Source organism: Pseudophryne corroboree, chromosome 1 (assembly GCF_028390025.1).
Source record: "Pseudophryne corroboree isolate aPseCor3 chromosome 1, aPseCor3.hap2, whole genome shotgun sequence".
NCBI lineage: Eukaryota > Metazoa > Chordata > Amphibia > Anura > Myobatrachidae > Pseudophryne > Pseudophryne corroboree.
In genome coordinates, this window is record NC_086444.1 from 350,348,531 (window position 1) to 350,362,960 (window position 14,430).

General features: G+C 46.4%; 1 protein-coding gene across 1 annotated transcript in view; it reads left to right on the top strand.

The window, feature by feature from the left end:
- Nucleotides 1-1,736: 1,736 nt before the first annotated feature.
- ARVCF (ARVCF delta catenin family member) overlaps nt 1,737-14,430 on the top strand; it is a 1,509,311-nt gene continuing 1,496,617 nt past the window's right edge. The window contains exons 1-2 of the mRNA XM_063964728.1: nt 1,737-2,004; nt 4,522-4,650. The gene's annotated coding sequence lies outside the window, so the exon portion shown is untranslated. The remainder of the gene's footprint in view (nt 2,005-4,521; nt 4,651-14,430) is intronic.

Here is a 14,430-nt window from a genome sequence, read left to right on the forward strand (position 1 = left end):
CAGGGATCCACCTGTGAGTGAACTCAGATGTGGCTGAAGAGTCGAAGACGTGCTCCCACTGGGGCGGACTCCCTTAGCGGAGCCCCAGCGTCATGCGGTGGATTTAGTAGAGGCCGGGGAGGACTTCTGTTCCTGGGAACTAGCTGTGCCCTGCGCCCTTACCTCTGGTAAGAAAGGACGCTCCTCGTACTTTCTTGTTTTTCTGCGACCGAAAGGACTGCATTTGATAATGTCGTGCTTTCTTAGGCTGTGAGGGAATATAAGGCAAAAGATCAGATTTACCAGCTATGGCTGTGGAGACCAGGTCCGAGAGCCCTTCTCCACACAATTCCTCACCCTTGTAAGGTAAAACCTCCATATGCCTCTTTTAGTCGGCATCACCTGTCCATTGCATGTTCCACAGGACACGTCTAGCAGAAATCGAAATAGCGTTGACTCTAGAACCCAGTAGACCAATGTCTCTTTGAGCATGTCTAATATATAAGACAGCATCTTTTATATATCCTAGGGTCAATAACATGGTATCCTTATCTAGGGTTTCAATCTCCGCTGATAAGGTATCTGTCCACGCTGCTACAGCGCTATAAACCCCTGCCGACACAATCGCCGGTCTGAGTAGTGTACCAGAATGTGTGTAAATGGACTTCAAAGTACTTTTCTGCATGCTATCTGCAGGATCCCTGAGGGTAGCTGTATCTTGGTATTTCAGCGCTACCTTTTGGGTAAACGTGTCAACGCCTTGTCCACCCTAGGGGAGGATTCCCATTGTATCCTGGCCCTAGCAGGGAAAGGATACACCATGAGAATTCTTTTGGGAAACTGCAGTTTCTTGTCTGGAGATTCCCGCTCTTTTTCACACAATTCATTTGGTTCATGAGAGGGGGGAAATGTTATCTCAGCTTTCTTCCCCTTAAACATGTGTACCCTCGTGTCAGGGACAGATGGGTCATCAGTGATATGCAAAACATCTTTTATTACAATAATCATATATTGAATACTTTTCTGCCAGTTTTGGCTGTAACTTTGCATCATCGTAGTCGACACTTGAGTCAGACTCCGTGTCGGTATCAGTGTCTATTTTTTTGGCTAGTGGGCGTTTTGAGACTCTGAAGGTCCCTGCGACATAGGGACAGACATGGGTAGATTCCCTGTCTGTTCTCTAATCGTTTGTGCAATAAATTTACCTCAGCACTTAATTCCACATATCCAGTCAGGTGTCGGCGTTGTCGACGGAGACACCACACACACACACACATTTGCTCCATCTCCTCCTTAGAAGAGCCTTTTACCTCAGACATGTCAACACCAGGGATGTGCAGTCAGGGGAGGCAGGGGAGGCAATGCCTCCCCTGTCATTAATGATTAAAATAATACAAAGAATATACTTATGACACACTGTTTGTGTCATAAGTATATTATTTAGCCTTTGCATTATTTTGATCATTTTTTGTCTACTAAAAAAGTTTTAAAAGTGTTTTGGAGGCACCGCTCTCGGTGCCTCCCGATGTCAATGATACAGGGCCGGAAGCGGGGAGGCGGGGCGAAGCATGGAGCAGTCATAGCCCATTCAAAAAAAAACCTAGAAGCGGCACCTCTAGCAGTGCCGCTTTGACAGGGGCGTGCTGACAGGAAGCACATGCAGGCACGCCCATGTCACTGAGCTCATGTGATTGGCAGTGTACGATTTTGGGGGCGGGGGTACAACAGTCCCGGGCCCCGGGCACTGTAACAGAGAAGGGGGCCCCGGCACGCTGCTACCGCTCACAGGCTGCAACGTGAATGGAATCCTAAGATAACCTGCCCGCTGCCGCAACTGCTGCTGGCTGCCACATCTAGTGCCGAATGCCATGAAAGGGAGGAGACGGGGCTTACCGGCAGTATCAGACAGTGCACCTGCCTCCTGACAGCCTACTGCCCGTCTCCTGCACAAACAGTCCTCGCCCCCCGGCCGCCGCGCTGCCGGTGCTCCTGCTCTTTGGTAACTCACTCGGGAGGCAGCAAGAGGTGAGTTTAGCAATGGGGAGTGCTGGGGGGGGGGGGGGGAGTGCTGGGGCAGACACACTCCATGCGCAGAGGAGGGCACACACCACACCAGGCTCAACCATGATGATTAGTTCAGTGTTACTATGTTGCTGTGTGTATGTATGTGGCTGTGTCTGCATATGTGGATGTGTGTAGCTGTACGTGTAATGTGGCTGTGTCTGCATATGTGGATGCGTGTAGCTGTACGTGTAATGTGGCTGTGTCTGCATATGTGGATGCGTGTAGCTGTACGTATAATGTGGCTGTGTCTGCATATGTGGATGTGTGTAGCTGTACGTGTAATGTGGCTGTGTCTGCATATGTGGATGTGTGTAGCTGTACGTGTAATGTGGCTGTGTCTGCATATGTGGATGCGTGTAGCTGTACGTGTAATGTGGCAGTATGTGCATATGTGGATGCGTGTAGCTGTACGTGTAATGTGGCTGTGTCTGCATATGTGGATGTGTGTAGCTGTACGTGTAATGTGGCAGTATGTGCATATGTGGATGCGTGTAGCTGTATGTATGTGGCTGTGTCGGCATATGTGGATGTGTGTAGCTGTACGTGTAATGTGGCTGTGTCTGCATATGTGGATGCGTGTAGCTGTACGTGTAATGTGGCTGTGTCTGCATATGTGGATGCGTGTAGCTGTACGTGTAATGTGGCTGTGTCTGCATATGTGGATGCGTGTAGCTGTACGTGTAATGTGGCTGTGTCTGCATATGTGGATGCGTGTAGCTGTCCGTGTAATGTGGCTGTGTTTGCATATGTGGATGCGTGTAGCTGTACGTGTAATGTGGCAGTGTCTGCATATGTGGATGCGTGTAGATGTACGTGTAATGTGGCTGTGTCTGCATATGTGGATGCGTGTAGCTGTACGTGTAATGTGGCAGTATGTGCATATGTGGATGCGTGTAGCTGTACGTATAATGTGGCTGTGTCTGCGTATGTGGATGCGTGTAGCTGTACGTATAATGTGGCTGTGGATGCGTGTAGCTGTACGTATAATGTGGCTGTGTCTGCATATGTGGATGCGTGTAGCTGTACGTGTAATGTGGCTGTGTCTGCATATGTGGATGTGAGTGTGTATGTGGTATATGTTTATGTAATGTGTAACTGTATGTAACCAAGTAATGCTGTGTACAACACCAGTTGTCTGAGCAAATGTGACCCATTCTAGATAGACATAATGGTAATTTTGGCTGAAGAAGGCTGGGGCAGGGGGACTACAATAAAGCAGCGAAGAGCAAAATCCAGCCTTCAGGTCATCCGTCAGGCGTATTCAGTTAGACATAGTACAAGAGCTGTGTATTGCCATGTATGGTATACCCCCTATGATGTACTTTCCTCACTACTCCCTAATACCATTATTATTATTATTATTATTATTATTATTATTATTATTATTATTATTATTATTATACTTTATATTTAATGTGCTGACTTACAATGGCATATCAGCAAAGATGGTCATGCACCAAATGACCATCTATCTATCTATCTATCTATCTATCTATCTATCTATCTATCTATCTATCTATCTATCTATCTATCTATCTATCGTGTAAGGTCTCCGATATGCGCAGTGGTATACGGGGAACAAGCCGCAGGTGCATGCCCCCCTCCCATAACAGCTCCTACTATGGTGACAAGATGGACCAGCTGGAGAGGATGGAGGTACATTCTGTTCACCCTTCGCTAAGAACAGTGTAGATATACAGCTGTTATGGGGCAGGGTGGAATAGGGAGGGGGTAGAAAGGTGGAAGTGGTGGTTGGGGGGTACCAAGTGACCTGGCAAATGCCGGTCTCTTTACTAGCTTATAAGGTCATTATGCATAGTTATTCGGTCTTCCAGCCGTTGGTGGTGAAAGGGGGGGGGGGGGGGCACCATTGTTATTTTGCCTCCCGGCGCTGCTATGATCTTACACCCCTGGAGACACGGTGCCTGAGAAGCAACTTGGATCAGGAGAGATGTATGTTTGCTGGCTGAAGCAGAACTTTGCTGGAACAACAGTGTGTGAGCATGACTGCAGTGAGTGTCTGTGCATTGCTGAAGAGTGTGAGTGACTAAATTTTTTTGTGTAAATATAAAGTAGCAGGGGGAAGGGGGTCCTGCCTATTATGTCAGTCCTGGGCCCCATAATTTCTGATGGTAGCCCTGCTGCCGCATAGGCAGATTCAGGGGAGGGGGTTGCCCTCTGATGGGTTGCTGGGAGCTCAGCTTACTAAGTTACCATGCTCCACCAGTGGCCGGCTCAGATAGTCCCCAGCTGTGATGCCTTCCTCTATCACAGGCAGGGCTGCAGAGAGGATGGGACGGCTGGAGCGTGGGATGCCTGCCGCACTGTGTGGTAAGCTAGTGGCTATCCCCTGACTACTAGCCACTGCCACAAACCAAGTTGCCGGGTGACTGCTGCATTGTGTGATATGCCAGTGGCGCCCGGACCCTGCTGTCCCTGAATCTCCCTGCTTTCAATGCCTTCCTCCTCCTCTTCCAGTATGTGACACGATCTGCCCATTCAAGAAGGAAGAGCACACAGCATCACACAGAGAAGAGGAGCTGTAAGAAGAAACAAGGAACCTGTGTATTGGCCCAGCTCCCTCCAGCCATAGTCAGCCCAGTATAAGTAAGTTAAAGAAACAGATGATGGCATTAGTAGATGTTCCTATTAATATTTATAATGTATTAGCCACTTTTGACTTGTGATTATGTTTTGTACAAGGCGTATGTGCCTGGGGGAGGGGTGTCAGTCATAGTCTTGGTAGGTGTAATTTATCTTCCCATTTCCTATACTCCTAGCATATTACTACTGTGGCACTGGAGGGAGACAGGGCAGGATGGTGGCGTGGAAGGAGACAGGGTAGGATGGTGGCGACGAGGGAGACAGAGCAGGATGGTGGCGCTGGAGGGCAGACAGGGCAGGATGCTGGCGTCGAGGGAGACAGAGCAGGATGGTGGTGTGGAAGGAGACAGGGTAGGATGGTGGCGACGAGGGAGACAGAGCAGGATGGTGGCGCTGGAGGGCAGACAGGGCAGGATACTGGCGTCGAGGGAGACAGAGCAGGATGGTGGTGTGGAAGGAGACAGGGCAAGATGGTGGCGTCGTGGGAGATAGGGCAGGATGGTGGCGCTGGAGTGAGACAGGGCAGGAAGGCGGCAGCCATTTGCGTGGGCAGAGGCCATTAGCGGTGGTGGTAGTGGGCATCGGCTAGGGGGCATTAGCAGGCTTCGGTTTGTTGGTGGTAGGGGTCATCGGCGGGACTCGGTGGACATTATGGCTGCAGTGCCTCACCAGCCACTGACCTCACCGCACGCCACTGGTCGACACACACGTACCGACACACCACACACTCAGGGAATCCTCTTATCTGAAGACAGTTTCCCCACAAGGCCCTTTGGAGAGACAGAGAGAGAGTATGCCAGCACACACCCAGCGCTAATACCCCAGGAAAAACACACAATGTGTTTACCCAGTAGCGCTGTAATACTATTATTTGCTGCCAATTATGTGCCCCCCCTCTTCTCTGAAACCCCCTTTCACCGTGGATAAGCAGGGGAGAGTCCGGGGAGCTTCCTCTCAGCTGTGCTGCGGAGAAAATGGCGCTGGTGAGTGCTGAGGGTGAAGCCCCGCCCCCTCGGCGGCGGGCTTCTGTCCCGCTTAAATATAATAAAAACTGGCGGGGGCTCTTTATATATACAGTGCCTAGCTGTATATATATCTCTTTTGCCAGAAATGAGGTTTATATTGCTGCCCAGGGCGCCCCCCCCTGCGCCCTGCACCCTTACAGTGACTGCAGTGTGTGAGGTGTATGGGAGCAATGGCGCACAGCTGCACTGCTGTGCGTTACCTCAGTGAAGATCATGAAGTCTTCTGCCGTCTCTGAAGTCTTCTTTTCTTCTCATACTCACCCAGCTTCTATCTTCCGGCTCTGTGAGGAGGACGGCGGCGCGGCTCCGGGACGAACTCCAGGGTTAGACCTGTGTTCTGACTCCCTCTGGAGCTAATGGTGTCCAGTAGCCTAAGAAGCAGAGCCTTGAAACTCACAGAAGTAGGTCTGCTTCTCTCCCCTCAGTCCCTCGATGCAGGGAGTCTGTTGCCAGCAGGCTCCCTGAAAATAAAAAACCTAACAAATATACTTTCTGTCAGAAAGCTCAGGAGAGCTCTCTGAAAAGCACCCAGTCTCCACTGGGCACAGTATCAAACTGAGGTCTGGAGGAGGGGCATAGAGGAAGGAGCCAGTGCACACCAGATCTAAAGTCTTTCTTAAAGTGCCCATGTCTCCTGCGGAGCCCGTCTATCCCCATGGTCCTTACGGAGTCCCCAGCATCCTCTAGGACGTAAGAGAAAATAAAGGCAAATCTCTGGAGCTCCAGAGAGATGCACCCGGCTCCTTGGGCACATTTTTCTAAACTGAGTCTGGTAGGAGGAGCATAGAGGGGAGGAGCCAGCACACACATACACACACTAAAGGTTTTTTGAAGTGCCAGGCTCCAGCGGACCCGATCTATACCCCATGGTACTAAAGTACAAGACCCCAGTATCCACTAGGACGTAAGAGAAAATATATTTTTATACTACTGGTCTCATCCAGGCAGCGCCAGCAGCGGACTGCTCCCTCATAGCTGAACATACAGTAACTGCTGCTCCTCGTCCTCCTTACTTAAGAGTATAGACAAAATCTTCATGTCCGTTTCCTAAAATGACAAGGTGGATGGCTCAAGCACAGGAGTAAACATCATAAAAGACAATTAAAGAGATACAGTACCTCAACATTTTTCCCCACTATATACTAAGAAGATAAAAACAGACATTCCACCGCTACTCTGTTTACACACATCTTTTTTGTGATATCGCCTCGAAAGGATCACAAGGCCCCATTTTCACAGCTCCAATCACACTGACAATAAAGATGAAGTAAGTAATTGCCCTTCAGCTGAACGGGAGGTTTCAGTCACAAAGCGGAGACTGCGATAATTTAAGCAGCCATGACATCAGTAGCCTTCAACTAATCCACACAGTGTATTTCTACAAGGTCTGGCAAGCACTAAGTCTTAAACTGGGTACACACTAGGCGATATGTCCTCTAATCCAGCTGATCGGTCCAACATATCGGGCACATCGTCTAGTGTGTACCCACTACTGTGCGTTCCCACGGGTCATTTGCCGGGTCTTGTCCCATCGGGTGTGCTGCATTGGAATGCGGCTGTGAACGATATATCACGTGGTCATGTGATATATCGTTCAGTATGTACAGAATGGACAATGTATTGTTACATTGACCGTCCCATCAGCTAAGTACACACATCATTATGTACACACCCAGCAGGAGTATTCAACATGCGGCCCTCCAGCTGTTGTGGAGCTACATATCCAACATGCTAATGATGGTTAGTTCACGAATCATCAGTTCATAATGAACTACTATTCAGAGTGAACTAGTTCATATTGTTAACAACTCAGGCAAAAATTAGTTCATCAGGATTTAAAGCAACTGGGAAGAGATAGACACAGTCAGATAAAGCCCAGCAGCTCCCATTAGACTAAAGGTGCATACACACTGGTGCCAGATTAATGTCCTCATGGGCCTGGAGCTGAAATTTATGATGGGCCTATTGTGCGCCGCCAGCATGGTGGGGGTGTAACTACCAATATGGGGGAGGGACCAGTGCTGTGGGGTGTGGTTAGGGTTACCACCTCATCCCTTTAATTTTGGATACATAATAGTTACACAGGTGTGGTATGTGCCGTGGAGTGTGGCTAGCACCATGGATTGCATAGCTACCCACCTACCGTCAACCAATTTCAGTCTCCCTCCCCTCGGCATCATAGAGCATATATATATATATATATATATATACTGTGTATATATATATATATATATATATATGTGTGTGTGTGCTCGAAGTAGGAATTTAGAGGTAGGGCTATGTAAATTTTAATATAACGGCGGGGGGGGGGGGGGGGGCTTAGATATTTTAAAAATACAATATTAATTGTAGATTCTTTTTAGCACTATATAGTGTATAAATAAAATATGTTATATGATGTAAGGCTGTTTGCTGTTGTTATCTTCCCAAAATGTTCCTAGAGTATCTCTAATATCTACCTTTTGTTCACCACTCTCTGTTTTCCATGTGTCTCTTCCTCTTTCACCTACCTATTTATTTTGTCCGTCACTTACCTTATGTGCCAGTATCTTCATCCCAGGTAACTCTATCTATCCCCACACGCTCTCCTTGTGTACCTACGGGATATAGTTATGTGACCGGCGGTCAGGAGACCGCCAGTCACAATACCGACCACTACATCCCGCCCACTCAAAATCCTGCTGGTCGGCATGCCGACCAACAAGGACTATTCCCACTCGTGGGTGTCCACGACACCCGTAGAGTGGAAACAGAACCTGTGGCGAGCCCGCTGCATGGAAAGTGCAGCCCACATACCCAACCCGTCCCTACACCTCTCACTTCTTCCATCCCTCTATCACCACCTGCTACCATCTCACCCAATGCTTCCCTCACTCAGTCTCTGCACCTCTCACACTCTCCATCCCTTGCTCAACCCCTGGTTCTCTCACTCCCTACTACCCTCTCATAACCTGTGTAGTACCTCTCACCCCCAGCATTTCTCACTCCCTGCTACCCTCACTTAGCCTCTGCACCTCTCACACTCTCTATCCCTTGCTCAACTCTGTGTTCTTTCACCCCCAGCACACTCACTCAACCTGCTTCCCTCACTTCGGTCTCTGTATATAAACCAGGGGTGTCCAAACTTTTTGCAAAGAGGACCAGATTTGGTGAGGTGAAAACGTGTGGGGGCCGACCAGATACATAAATGCCCCCACAGTGCTGCTAGATATACATTATACGCCCCCAGCAATGCTGCCAGATACACATTATATGTCCCCACAGTGCTGCCAGATACACATTATATGCCGCCAGCAGTACTGCCAGATACACATTATATGCCCCCACAGTTCTTCGATACACATTATATATGCCCCCAGCAGTGCTGCAAGATACAAATTATAAATGCCCCCAGTAGTGCTGCCAGATACACATTATATTCCCCCAGCAGTGCTGCCAGATATACATTATATGCACCCAGCAATGCTTCCAGATACACATTATATCCCCCCAGCAGTGCTGCCAGATATACATTATATGCCCCCAGCAATGCTGCCAGATACACATTATATCCCCCCAGCAGCTGCCAGATATACATTATATGCCCCCAGCAAAGCTGCCAGATACACATTATATGCCCCCGCAGTGTTGCCAGATATACATTATATGCCCCCAGCAGTGCTGCCAGATACACATTATATGCCCCCGCAATGCTGCCAGATAGACATTAAATGCAACAGTGCTGCCGGATAGACATTATATGCCCCCACAGTGCTGCCAGATAGACATTATATGCCCCCAGCAGTGCTGCCAGATACACATTGGAGAACTACTTACAAGTGAAAATGCTTTACCCAGAACACCTATGACGGAATGAAGCACTGAACTTTTTGAGTCCGCTGATCACCGCACACTGCTGCAGAGCTGCAGTGACGATGGCCACCATGATGATCCTCCCTGGTGTCTCCTTTTATAGATTCATACACACAGGAGGGCTGGGTTTGTCTCGGCAGGACCCCAGCCCTCCTGTCTCACCAGATCATCAGCAGACCAGCCCATAGTCTGCACGCAGAGGAGGGGAAGATAGCTGTCAGTCAAGGTGTAGCGCAGCTGACAGCAACAAGCAGGGAGTGTCAGTGCGGCGGGGTGCAGCGGTCTGGAAAGGCAGTGTGCCTGAGAGCTGAGGGCTGCACAGAGGCTGCGGGCCAGAGGAAATGCCGCAATTGGCCCCCAGGCCAGACTTTGGACATGCCTGATATACACACACTGCCCCACTTCGACACACACATGAATATATATTATATATATATATATATACATGTATAATATGAGGGTATTACCAAGGGTATTGCCAAAGCACTGACTGGTGACGATTATAGATCATCGTTACTGCATACAGAAAGTGATGTCACTTGTGCAAAGGGAAATACTTATCTTACTTGTATGTATGTAAACACAAGAAGCCTAACAGGTAAAAAGGGGGAACTAGAAGTCCTTGCCGCAAGTAAACAGTATGATATTATAGGTATTACTGAAACCTGGTGGGACGAATCTCATGATTGGTCAGTTAATATGGAGGGTTATACGCTGTTCAGGAGAGATAGATCAAACAATAGGGGTGGAGGGGAATGTCTTTACGTAAAGCCGTTGTTAAAACCTGATGTACGGAAAGATATTCATGAGGAAACTGTAAACACTGTTGAGACGTTATGGGTTGAAATTGCATGCGGGGGAAAGGGAAAGAAAAAGATAGTATTGGGTCTATGCTACAAGCCCCCTGGTATTAATGTGTCTGATGAGGAAATGTTGCTGATGCAAAATGATAAAGCAGCGGGAGTAGGTGATGGGAGATTTCAACTATCCGAAGATTAATTGGACAAACGATTCATATGATACTGCTAGGGAAAATATGTTTTTAAACACACTAAATGATAACTACTTACTTCAACTAATCAAGGAGCCAACTAGGTACAATGCAATCTTAGACCTGTTGTTGACAAACAATGGGGATTTTATATCAAATATTATAGTAGGGGAGCCCAAAGGAAACCGTGAACACAATATGGTCACATTCAATATCAATTTTCATAAGCAGTCCTATATAGGTTCAATTACGACTCTGAACTTTAGCAAAACCAACTTTGACATGATGAGGGAAGTTATAAGGGACACTGAATGGGAATTTTTGTTTCAAGGAAAAAAACACTACAGAGAAATGGGAGGTGTTAAAATTGCTGCTCAATGAGATTACTCGGAAATTAATTCCCATGGGTAGCAAACAAAGGACTAAAAACTCCAAACCAATGTGGGTTAACAAAAATATCAAGGAACTAATGGGTAAAAAAAGGCGAGCATTCAAAAAATACAAATCAGACGGGAAGGCGGAGTCATTTCAGTACTATAAGGTTTGCAACAAAATATGCAAAAAAGAAAAAAGTTCAGCTAAAGAAGAAACTGAAAAGCTAGTAGCAAAGGAAAGTAAATCAAACCTCAATTTATTTTTTTATATATCAACAGCAAAAGATTAAAGAAGGAGACTATAGGCCCTTTAAAGGACAGAATGGGAGTCTTAATCAAAAACGATAACGACAGCGGATAAATTAAACAAGTTTTTCTCATCGGTATTTACAATAGAGGAACAGATGCATGAACTAACACCCAAACTCAATAAGGATAATGTCCCACTGCTGTGTATTCACCCAAGGGTTCTCATGGACCTACACGCCGAATTAGCAAGACCTCTCTTTTTAATCTTCAATTATTCACTTTCATCAGGTAAGGTTCCCAAAGACTGGTGTATAGCGGAAGTAGTGCCGATCTTCAAAAAGAGAAGTAAAGCTGAACCAGGCAATTATAGACCAGTTAGTCTTACATCTATACTGAGGGAAAATGCTAGAAAGCATTCTAAGGGATAGTGTACAGAGGATCCTTGAAGCCAAAAAGATTATTATTAGGAACCAACATGGATTTGTGAAGGATAGATCATGTCAAACAAACTTACTAGGCTTTTATGAAACAGTAAGTGCGAACCTTGATCAGGGTAAGGTGTTGGATGTAATCTTTTTAGACTTTGCTAAGGCTTTTGACACAGTACCACACATGAGAATTTTCTATAAGTTACAAAAACTGGGGTTAGGGAGCACAATATGCACTTGGGTTAGAAATTGGTTAGATAATAGGGAGGAGCAGCGCATTGTGGTAAATGGAACTTTTTCAAATTGGACTGAAGTACTAAGTGGTGTGCCACAAGGGTCTGTACTTGGACCACTACTGTTCAACATTTTCATTAACGATCTAGCAAAAGGTCTAGAGAGCATGGTGTCAATTTCTGCAGACGATACGAAACTATGTAAGGCAGTAGTTTCCAAACTTTTTTGAATCATGGCGCCCTAGAATATCAGATTTTTTTTCACGGCACCCCTAGGCCAAAAATTTCTTATTGAGAAATTTAGAAAGGAATATTACATTAAGTAGATTGTGTTTATATGTCATCCTTAGGGTCAGTTGTGTGGTGAGGGACAAGATTTGCTTCTGTTTGGCCACATATTTTATGACTGGCAGCCACCAGCACTGGTTTTGCCTATTATATTGACCATGAATTATTTGAATTGCTCCTGGACCACCAACCCAGGGCACCCTGTAAGTGTCCCGAGGCACCCCAGGGAGCCACGGCACACAGTTTGGGAACCTCTGATGTAAGGTTATAAATTCGGTTGGAGATGCTGAGTCTCTCCAGAATGATTTATTCAAACTGGTGTCATTGGCAGCAAAATGGAGAATAAGTTTCAATATAGACAAGTGCAAGTTAATGCACCTTGGTAGCAAGAACAAAAATAACACCTACATAATGAGGTGGTGTTAGGGGACTCCGTATTGGAAAAAGATATAGGTGTTCACATAGATAACAAACTTAGCAGCGCACCCAATGTAGGATAGCAGCAAAAAAGGCAAACAAGGTACTAGCATGCATAAAGAGGGGTATTGATGCAAGGGATGAGCATGTTATACTCCCACTATATAAAGCCCTAGTGAGGCCCCATCTGGAATACCGCGCACAAATTTGGGCACCTTACTACAAAAAGGATATCCTGGAACTAGAAAAGGTTCAGAGATGGGCGACCAAACTAATTAAGGGGATGGAGAAGCTGGAATACCAGGAAAGACTTGCAAGGCTTGACATGTTCACACTGGAAAAGAGGAGATTGAGAGGAGACATGATCAACATTTATAAATATTTTAAGAGGACAATACACAGTGCTTGCGGGGGATCTGTTTTTGGTAAGAGCAACACAGAAGACACGTGGACACCCACTTAGGTTAGAGGAGAGGAGATTCCGCACACAGAGGCTAAAAGGTTTTTTCACAGTAAGGACAATACGAGTTTGGTATTCCCTGCCTGAGAGAGTAGTGATGGCAGACTCGTCAATACTTTTAAGAATGGGCTAGATAAATTCCTAATGGATAAGGACATACAGGGTTATGAAGGATAGATCACGTATACTATAGTTATAATAATATGAGGAAATACAACACAACGGCCGACTTTATCAAATAGATAACACTAGACCTGAAATAAATTAGAGATGAGCGGGTTCGGTTCTCCGAGATCCGAACCCCCCCCGAACTTCACCTATTTTACACAGTTCCGAGGCAGCCTCGGATCTTCCCGCCTTGCTCGGTTAACCCGAACGCGCACAAACGTCATCATCCCGCTGTCGGATTCTCGCGAGATTTGTATTCTATATAAAGAGCCGTGCATCGCCGCCATTTTCACTCGTGCATTGGAGACTGAACGGAGAGGACGTGGCTGCGTTCTCTCCCTGAAAAGCTCCATAATCTGTGCTCAGTGTGCTGAAAATATCTACGTTCTCTGCCTGAAAACGCTCCATATCTGTGCTCAGTGTGCTGCAAATATCTGTGCTTAGTGTGCTGCATTGTGGGGACTGGGGACCACCAGTATATAATTATAGTAGTACAGTACAGTAGGCCATTGCTGTATCTTGCAGCTCTGTGTCAAGTATACTATCCATATCTGTGCTGCATTATTGTGAGCAGTATGTAGTAGGACAGTGCAGCATTTTGGTGACCAGCAGTATACATATAGTACAGTACAGTAGGCCATTGCTGTATCTTGCAGCTCTGTGTCAAGTATACTATCTCTGCGCTGCATTATTGTGAGCAGTATATAGTAGGACAGTGCAACATTTTGGTGACCAGCAGTATACATATAGTACAGTACAGTAGGCCATTGCTGTATCTTGCAGCTCTGTGTCACTTCTAGTATCCTGATTAGTGCTCAATATCTGCTGCATTGTTGTGACCAGTATGTATACTGTACTGTGCAATGTGTGTTATACACCTGGTGATTTTATACATCCTGTAATCTGTACTGAGCGATGTGTGAGATACACCTGGGGATTATACACCCTGTATACTGTACTGTGCAACGTTTGTGATACACCTGGTGATTATACACCCTGTATACTGTACTGAGCGATGTGTGAGATACACCTTGGGATTATACACCCTATATACTGTACTGTGCGATGTGTGTTATACACCTGGTGATTATACATCCTGTAATCTGTACTGAGCGATGTGTGAGATACACTTTGGGATTATACACCCTATATACTGTACTGTGTGATGTGTGAGATACACCTGGGGATTGTACACCCTATGTACTGTACTGTGTGATGTGTGAGATACACCTGGGGATTATACACCCTATATTATTATTATTATCCTTTATTTATATGGCGCCACAAGGGTTCCGCAG